Consider the following 10,568-nt stretch of genomic DNA (forward strand, 5'->3'; position numbering starts at 1 on the left):
TTATGTAACTATGTGATAACTATCTTGTGTAAGTTCTGAAGATACTTCAAGAATGCAGCATACAATGGAACAAAAATACAATTTTACTTCTTTTTATTTGTCATATTAATGCTTGGAAAGAAACATTATGAACAGTGGATTTATTTTTGCCCATCCGGCCCACTGCAGGACGTGAACCATTGTATTTGCGTACAGTATATCTTATATAGTAGTTATGAGGTTTGTTAACAATCATCTGCTGTGTTTCATGTCATTAATGGTGATATTTTAAAAACATTGGATGTTTGTGGTTAGATGAATTAAGTAACAAGTCTCCTGTAAATCTGGGTGTCAGCATGACAAATATGTTCCCTCTCAGCACTCTGGTTATGTATGATCCCCTTTCAACAGTTCACCCAGTCCACCCTGCCTCCCAGCTGTGACTTAAAAAGCAGCGATGTGTATTGTATGTTACCATCTTTCTCCTGGAGGGATGATGCTGTACATCCAGACGGGCCTGTTTTCAACAGCTCAGGAGGGTGTGGAGCTGCAGGGGTGGAACAAATCTCTGACGTCAGTCCAGCTACTGGTTCCTCTCTTCTTCTTGTTGTGACATACCAACTGTGCACATCTGAATGAATGACAAGAGAGAACAAGATGAACAACAAAGGTTGGAGAGCAGTTCTCCCAGCATTGGGGTTGCCCAAGTAACTGAATGAACCAGTTTTTCTGCCTCAGACACATGATACACGTACTGTGATACTGGCTTATTTAAATGTAATAAGGAGACAGTGTTTCCTGTTGTTTACTTAGTAAACTAAAGTTTAATAATAATAAGAAGGTCGCATATTTTCTAAATGTTGGTTGCTCTTTTTTAGAAATCTTCCAGGCTCAGAAAAGTCGCTTTTGAAAGACTCAAAAAAGTCACCATCCCGTTGACTTGAGGAGTTATCACAAGGCTATGTCAAATCATACAACCTGCATCTCATGTCAGTTAAAGGAATACTGCAGTGGTGCAGGGAAACATGCTTATTCACTGTCTTGCAGAGAGTTAGACAAGATCTGATAATTAGAAGGCTACAGCCAGCAGCCGCTTTGCTTAGCTTAGCACAAACACTGGAATCAGGGGGGAAACAGCTAGCCTGGCTCCTCTCCAAACATAACAGAATCCGCATGCAGGCACTTTATGTCTTGTGTCTTTAATTTGTCACATGAAGTATAAAAAGGTGGATTTAGTTACCTTTGCTAACCAGCTGCTGGCTGTAACTATCAGTCTGAACATCTTACATGTCTTTTAAGAAATGATCATGATGCTCAAGAGCATGGTTCCCCTTAAAAACCAAAAAACCTAATCTTATTTTATTTTATTTTTGTAACTTACTGGCTTTTAGACACCTGAGGTAAGTCTCTATAATGAAAAAAAAGCTTACATTTGCTGGCTATTTTATAAGATGATTCCAGAATTTGAGTATGTTTAAATTTGACTACAACCCAGATTCCCAAAAAGTTGGGATGCAATATAAAATGGAATCAAAAATCATTAACAAACAAACTGTGTTTACTGACAGCAGTTTTACAAAGTGTTCCTGAGCTCATTTAGTAATATCTTTAATCCAATCATGTGTTCACGAAGTGGTGAACCTCGCTCCATCCTCGCTCGTGATCGACTGAGCCTTTCCAGGATGTCCCTTCATACCCATCATGATACTATCACCTGTTACCAGAACCTGTTTGCCTGTGGAATGTTCCAAACAGGTATTTTTGGAGTGTTTCACTCCTGTCCCTACACTTTTGAAATGTGTTGCTGTATCAAATTCAGAATAAGCATATATTTACAAAAATTAGTGAAGCTGATGAGGTCAAATATTAAATACATTGTCTTTGTACTGTTTTCAGTTGTGTCATAAAGCATTGGCTAATTATCACATTCTGTTTTATTTATGTTTTAGGCAGCTTCCCAACTGTTTTAGAAACAGGGTTAAACTTACATTAAATGACTTTTTATTAACATTCCCCTCTGTTTCTGGCCAAAGTGAGAGGGGTGAGTATTCATAAAATCCTGCGTATGGCACTGCTAGAGTTGAGTGGCACAGCAGCAGCATATTTACCTTTATATACAGACACAAGAGTTCATTTTACATGAATAATTTGACATTTTGGCAAATACACTCATTCACTCGCTTGCAGAGTTAGATGAGAAGATTGGTAACACACATCTGAGAGGCACACTTGACTGATTAGTCAAGCTTAGTAGAAAGACTAGAAACACAATCTGCCGCATGTTCAAAGGACAAACTATTCTTTTTTTTATATCTGTCCTTGGTGAGTCTTTCATCTTTGTGGAAGTGCAACAGTAAATTGCTGGATTTCCCCTTTAAAAAAGATTCAAATACTTATTTTTTACAGACTGTATGCCGCTAAAGCCTTTCTGTTGTACATAGCACTGACTAGTACATATGAATAGAAAGAGCAGGACCTGATCTAACTGAGAAAATAAAATAGTGATACCACAGAATGTGTGAATGGCCCTGAAAGATACGCAGCCAGATGCCTCCCTGTGGGTGTGTAACATGATTAGTAGCCTAAGCATGTCATTGTAGCACATAGCTGAAATCCTTGACATATTTCACGTACTGAAGAACAGGCTGGAACTGTGTGCTCAATCCCTGGAATAAACTTTTCTTTTTTTAACCTTTTTTTGACACTAAGAAGCAAAAAGCCCAGCATGCAATAGAAATCAGGAAGCATGATTTGAAAGAAGAAAAGTTTGGATTTTTAAAAAATGTTTTTAAAAAGTGTTGATGTGTGTGAAAAGCAGGACAGGATAGCAGAAAAATGCTCCTTTTTTTAACCACAAGTCATGTTTCTGAGCAACCTGAACAGTTACACTTGTAGCTGAGACTTTACACACTGATTTCACGGCCAGTCTAGAACAGAAACACACAGATAGAAATGCAACAGCGTGCTGATAAAGACAATACACAGAGTTGTATGTGTATTGTCACTGAGGCCGTTTGCTCAGTGTTTCAGTGGCAGAAGGGACAAAACTCCTGCAGAAGCGAGCTCATCTCCATTTTATGGTCCTGCAGCTCTGTCCAATGGAGTGCTGATGGAGGGGGTGTTCAGTGTCATTTGCTATTGTGGCTGCTCTAGAATGTGATGCTCTGTGGTTCATGTGTGGGAAGTCAATGCATTGTTTTATTTTCTTTCTTTCTTTCTTTTCTAGTGTTCTCTGGGCAAATCTGTTTGCCTGTTGTAGCTGGGGGAGCTTTACTTGATGAAATACATGTGAGATGTACATAAAACAGCAGACAGCAGATTCCAAGAACAAGTAAAGCTAGTCAGTTTAACAGTGATATTTTTCAGTTCAAACTATATGAAAACATACCAGTATGACTTGTAATGTGTTTCTAACTCTTGTCATGCAGAGATTTTGCCTTATACATTCTCTGAGCTGGTGTAGGGGACTGAGAGAGAGCCTTCTACCATGTGTTTATTACTGAAATGTCTTTCTGATATTCTTACCCGCTCACATTTTTAAACGGCTGGATAAAACATGAGAAACCCCTCTCAATACAATGCAGTCCACTTCAGCACCACTGCAAAGTGCAACCTCAATAATAAACATATTGTTAAATTTGCCTCAAAGGCACCAGTTTGCACATTAGAAGAGCTCAAATTAGCAACTGCTACATTTAATGGCAAATATTACAGAATGCTCCATCCAGTTTTGAGCAGCTATTCCAGCCAATCTTTGTTTGAACTTAGAACTGACCAGTGAATGAACTAACTGGGTAACATTTTAACGTTAGATGATTCAGGCTGTCATTCTCATCATTACCAAGGACGAGGTGGCACATGTTTCATCATGCTAATTTACAGCTTTCTAACAGTATACATAGTATGGTGAAGTTGTCAATTTAAGGTAACATTTTTAAGGTTTTTCCATCTTAGCCATGTGTGAACAGAGCATTGTGTTTATTCTAATTGCTTCATTTTCGTGGCCTCCCTGTCAGGACATGAAATTTGGAAAGTCTCCCGTCCAGTGCTCCAGTGACAGGGGCTGAGCAAGAAGACTACACGGGGGAGTGGAGGGGTTCTGCTTTCATTTAAAACACATTTGTTCCACCACAGTCTGGGTTATGTACCAAAAATGCCAAACGAGATGAGACAAACAGTGAAAATTCAGAACAGCCCTAGGACCGCCTGTGCTCATCAAAGTGAAGGGCCAGCTGTGTGTGGATGTGGTATGAGGGTGGGAGATGGGGATGTGTTGGTGTCAAATTGAGTGTTATTCGCTATATTCCATTGTTCTGCTTCAATTCGCAACTAATGTGAAATTTGATGTTTATAGTGAAGGTTTGCCTTCTCTGGGTTTTCTTGGGATGGTTTAACTCCACAGATTGTGGTAACATTATATTTTGGATGCGCTCAGTTCTATTTTGGAAGGCATGTCTCATTTGAAATGGTGCATGAAGTCAGAGCCTCCTTTTAACCAGCCAGACCCGCTTGGACTGACAAACATGCAGATACCCATCAAAAACCACACAGCTTTCTACAATTACTGTGCTGCTCTGGGGAGGGAAACGGGGAGAAACAGAAGCAATGGGAAGTGAAATAATTTCTGTATGTGGATATGAGAGCAATCAAATTCAGTGACTGATATGACTCAAGATATTTGTCTCTGTGTCAGAATGGTGACTCACTGGATAAATTCTGCCAGTTCTTTAGGATTGTTAGCAAGCAGGGGAACTGCTTCATATATAAGAATGTGTGGTTTGAGTGCAAACCTGCAAGAGGAGCTTTAGCAGAGGCAGAAAGGAGAAAGAAGACACAAAGGCAGATGGAGAGTGAGAGCCAGAGCTGGACATCTGGTTAGAGTTTGGTCCTGATCCTGATCCTGTGGTGAGGCCTGCTGACATCCTTAGCAGAGATTTAGGCTCAACCTCAGATAATAGGAGACAGCTTGCCACTGCTGAATGAGTACTGATTTGTGTCCAACTCAAAGTGTTGTTTGCCAGTGTTGGGGATTCTACTTTGAAACATAGCTACTGGAGCTATTTCCCATGAAGAAATATCTACTGGTAAGAAATATAATGAACCAAGAGAGAGTGATCGCTTTTGAGTTTTAGTTGTCTCTGTGTTGACACAGAGTGCAAGAGACAGGTAAATAAAGCTGAGACAGAGACATAACCAAAGAAGCAGGCTCCTCGGTTTGAGAGAAAATGTCAAGGATAGACAAACGAAAGGACAGAGGGGGAGACACTGCTTTATCAGCAGCAGTGTGGAGGAGGAGACAGAAAGGCACCAAATGGAGGAGACAACAACAGAAAGACAGACCAGCAAGCACAAAGAAAAAATCCCAACAGGCTCATGATGAGGGAAATATTTAATGACAAGACAGTAAGTAAGTAATCAAATCGAAGTCAGCTCTTGCTGGCTAAAGACTTTCATGTGGAGGGTTTTCCTGTGCATTCTGCTGACTCACTAATCCTGTTACTTACTTATTGGTCCAACAGCTGAGTCGCAGCAGGAGGGATCCTCCAATCAGGATAATTGGATTGACTGAGCAGTAAGTAGCCATGGGAGGGTTAGACCAGTGATTTAAAGACTATAGGGAGATGAGACAGATGCCACAGACAGCTCTGCGCCATGAAACATCTTCTTAGCAACAGGCCCTCTGTGATCCAGCATAGAAAATGCAATTCCACACAACCATGTGTAAGATAAGATAAGACAACAGAAGATAAGATACGACTTTATGAGCCTGGCTAACGTCCTCCCCTCACCCACCTCCTTGATGGAGTCAAGAGGGCAGTCCAGGGCGGGCTCTCCTGATCAGTTTGTCTTTTTCTGTTCCTCTCAGAGCCTCCACAGCCCCAGCAGACCACTGCATAGAAAACTGCAGATGACACCACAGAGTCAAAAAAGTTTTTAACAGTGTCCTGCATACTCCAAAGGACCTCAGTCTTCTTAGCAGGTGCACATGACTTTGCCCCTTCCTGTACAGGACATTGGTGTTGTTCGTCCAGTCCTGTTTGTGGTTAAGGTGAAAGCCCAAGTATTTGTATGCATGACACTCACCTGTTTGCCATTATAACAAAAAATGTGTATATTGTTTTTCATCAGTTTGGGATGTTTTTAGTTTGCTGAAAAAAGACTATTGTTTACCAAAACTAAAATCTGCAAACTTGCATGTTGCTATCCTGCACATTCAAAATGGAACTTTTATAATGAACAAACCTTCAGTTGTCTTATATAGTGCTGACAGAAGCAAAGGGAAAATGTGGTTTATTAGTAGTTCTGGCCATCAGTCATATCAGTTATTATTGTACACACCAAAGTGACTGTTGAAGTCCCCAAATGTCTAGACATGTTCATCTTTCTGCAACTGTGAAGCACTTTGTAACCCTGGTTTAGAAAAGTGACACATGAGTTAAGTTCTACTTAAGTTCAGAAAACCAGTCTGAAAACAAGTCAACTTGAAACATGAGCAGCAGTCGGACCTATTGTCCACAAAACTAGGTTAGCCGAACACACCTGGGGGAGAAGAAGAAAGGCAAACAGTAAAATGATCATTCAAATTGTCCATTTATGATTACAGACCAGAATTTCTGTGCAAAAAGTAATTGTCAGCAGCATTATGGATATGCTGACTTTACCTCCAAAAAGTTATAGCTAATTTGTTAAAACAGCAGCTGTCCAATCATAGCTTCATATGGTGATGTCGTGTCCATGAGGTTCTAAGAAAAGCAATATTCAGTAAGAGATAGGATAGTGGCGTCTTTTCTTTAACAGTCTTTCAAAAATCTAAAACACAGGCCGCAAATGCTAGCATGTCTGACTAACATTAAAAAAATATCTGCTCAGGGCGACACATCCACTGTTTGTGGATATGACAATCTGTGAGCCAAGATGCAACTGTATCAGAATTTAGAGTAATGATAGCAGCAGTCCTCCTCTTTGTTTTGGGGAAGTTCACACTCCAACAACTCCAGCTAAACGTACATTAGACACAATGCCTTTTCCAAACTGGCTTATTCTTCATATCCTGTACTGTATTTAATTGAATATAGGTTGGAAAGGATTTGCAAACCATTCCATTCCATTTCTGTCATTCCTAAAATCTCATTCTTTCCTCTTTTGATAGTCAACAAACTCTCTCTTGCCTTATACAACACTGATGCTATTTGTGTTTCCATCCACTTAACTGCAGATGAAACCTGTATCACCATTATTTGTGAAAACTGTCTCATCTTTTGGGATAACAAACTGATTTTAATCATCAATTCTTTGATCTAATTGATAAATATTGACTCTATTTGAAGGCTTCATACAGGTGTCAGAATAATGCTTGTTTAATGTATGTTAATCTTCCAGGTGGAACTGCCCAACCTGAGGAAGCAGGAAGAACACCTATAGCATATGGTTCTTGGTATAAAGTGGACTTGGGGATTAGACTGCAGGGTTTAGCATGGCTTTAGCATTAATGGCAAATGACTGACTGATGGGGGTTGGGCAGTGATCTACCTTCAGTATCTACAGCTCTGGAAATGGGTGGGTGGACCATCAGTGGGGGTATCAGTAGTTTGGGAAAGATATACCATATTATCAGACTTACCTTTTAAAGGATTAGCCATGATAGGCATCACGTAGTAAGCAGAGACAAAGTCAGAAAGTACATGGTTGGTTTACATCCGCATGCTGATCTATATGACGTGTCAAATTACGTCTTGCATCATTTCAGACAGACAGGATGTCTCAAGTCTTACTCCCATTTCGTCTTTTACTGAACCAAATTGAAGAACTATGCTCTGTTGTAAAGAAGAGTGAAGCTCCTACATTTGCTATTGAAACTCACCTTGCCAGTATGGTTGGTTGAAGGTTTCATGGCCCAGTGTGGGTGGCCCCCAGTCAGGCAGGGTCACATGTATGAATACACTACTGTTGGTCTAAGTATCACAGTGAAGTGATAGAGGTTAAACAAAGAGGCAGTTGGGTACCAGTGTTTGGTATCAGAGAACAGGCCAGACAATTCATGTGGGTGGGGGCTTTGCTGCTGGAGGAGGGCTTTAACATTCCTGTGTGACTGTTCACTGGCTGAATTCCAGAGGGTCTCCATGAACACAGTGCTGATATCAGTGATGAACTACTGATAGTTATCATACAGGAGCTTTTAGCCTGCCACCATGAGCTAAAATTCATATTTTATATGATGAGCACAGCTTTGTCATAGTGCTACTTGGACAATGCAAGTCTCTAATTTTAACACTATCAAAATTTCCAGCCTTATCTCTAATCCTGTATTTACATTTCAGGCAGGAGTTAATTAGCCTTGGTTTCTTGACCTAACATGGGAGTTGCTTGGCTGTCTTAAGGGTCACGGGAGGCTTCTAAGATGGATATTTTGATATTTGATGGCTACCCTTTTGGATTAAATATACATGAGATCATACATTGGTTTGAATCATAGTTTCTGCACAATCCTATCAGCACTTTTTTGTGTTCTAAACAGCAAAAATCTAGGTTACAAATGTTTCTAAAACACATATTTGCATGTCAGGAACTCTTAACATGACAAATTTCTGATTAAATCAACACACTAGATCAGAGTAGTGCACAGAGTGTTGCAGTGTAGCATATGGAGTGGAATACTGACGTACTATGGCACTGCAGCACTGTATAATCTTCCACAACTATTGATTTCTATTGTGTGTGTGCATGTGTGTGAGTGTGCCTGCAGCTGTCTGTGTGCGTACAGTATGTTTGTTTGAAGTCTACCTTGCACACAGCTTCTCTTTCATTTCTTCTTCAAATATTCATGAAAGGCCAAAACTCTCATGTTTGATTCTTGGTATTCTGTGCACAAATAACAAATATTACCATGAATCCACACACTGCAACAAAGTGCCTTGATGATTACGACACAAAGATAAGTGTAGTGCATAGGGCACACCAATGGCATGAGCACTTTGACCATAATCGCGCGTGTCATTCTGGACTTATGTAACACTCACAATTGGAAATTGTGGGCTGAAGAAATAATGTACTGTTAATTCATTCAAACTATATCGATGCCTGGTATGTGAGGCCACAACCTAAAAAGCAATATAACAATTTCAATGGTTCAGCAGTAGATGTCTCAGAGATTGCCAGCCAATAGTCTGTCATAAGGGAAAACTGAGGCATATTACAGTGTGGGTTTTATTTCCGTTGCTCTGGCCATCAGTTCTGACAGTACAACTAATACAGAACTCACCAAAGTTGAACATGGCACCACTGCTAAAATTAAGTTTGACATGACAGTAGCAGCATTCTCAGACCAAACCAATCAAGAGGAATTCATTTGGTGTCAGCTACAAGTAAAGTGGATTTATGTATCCCATGAACCCTTCACATTCCAAACCTACATGTATCCCAGCTCTGGTGTCAATATAAATCTGAGCTGCTTGTGACGCCATGAAAAGAGAAACATAAGACAACAGTTGTTTCACGCTGGGAAGGGCTTCTCATGAATGGACTCTGCAGGGCGCAACCACCTCAAACAGGTCAAAGATAGGAGCCCAAGCACTTGATACCACTATATGGCAGAGCAAGGGAGGGGGGGCACAGAAAGAGAGAAGGGTAAGAGGTGTGTGGGAGAAATAATGGAATGACCTACTGACGAAACTCTAGCCTGAGGACACTGACATGAAACCTGTTTGATGCTCAAATGACAACAAATACTGCAACAGAGCATCAGCCTGTCTGCTTCAACCTTCCCACAGTCTCTTTGTATCTCAGCCTGAATGTGAGGGCGTAGGGTGGCTTAGGGTGCGCTTAGATGTTGACCATTGACCACAGCCTCACCAGGTCAGGTCCAGCAAGGGACGTTTGTTGCATTTCTTTGCTGTCGCTGTCTAATAAACTCATTAAATGGCCCAAAATTATAAAATATAATGAATAAATAAGTATACAACTGTCCAAAGGTTTGGACATGTTTTTCTTCTTTCCTTCAATAATGGCTATTTTAACACACACACAAAAATATACCAAATGTCATTATTTACATTTGAATAGTTTTGGCCACAACAGAATTAAATCACTTTCACGTCGTGGTGTTTCACAGGGGGGGAGAGTACCCTTTCACCCCATGATACCTTCAATTTTGAATGTGTTTTCCGGTCCAGAAAGGCCTAAGTGACAGTAGAATCTAAGACCTAGATTCTAACTGAACCACAACGATGAACTTGGGCTCTAAATATTTTGGGATCCCGTTTTTCTTTGGGCCCTCTGCAGTGTACTCATTGGTTAGAGTGAACAGGTTTAAACTGTGATTCGTCAGTCAATAGTAAGTCAAGCAGATATTCAATCATCAAATTCCATTTGCGCTAATCCCAGACCCCAGACCAGCCTTCTATATCTATGTTAAAGTTTGAAGAATAGCTTTGCTAAAGCAACATGCCTGTTAATTTCAGCTTGTTACAGGCTTTAATGAGCACTTGCCACTGAAACAAGAACCTGTTCCCATTTAAATCTGCACAGATTTTGATGTTAAGCCTCCTCTTTCTTTCACCAATGACTGTTGATTTCCTTCTATTCTTGTCTGT

Source organism: Chaetodon auriga, chromosome 16 (assembly GCF_051107435.1).
Source record: "Chaetodon auriga isolate fChaAug3 chromosome 16, fChaAug3.hap1, whole genome shotgun sequence".
Classification (NCBI taxonomy): Eukaryota; Metazoa; Chordata; class Actinopteri; order Chaetodontiformes; family Chaetodontidae; genus Chaetodon; species Chaetodon auriga.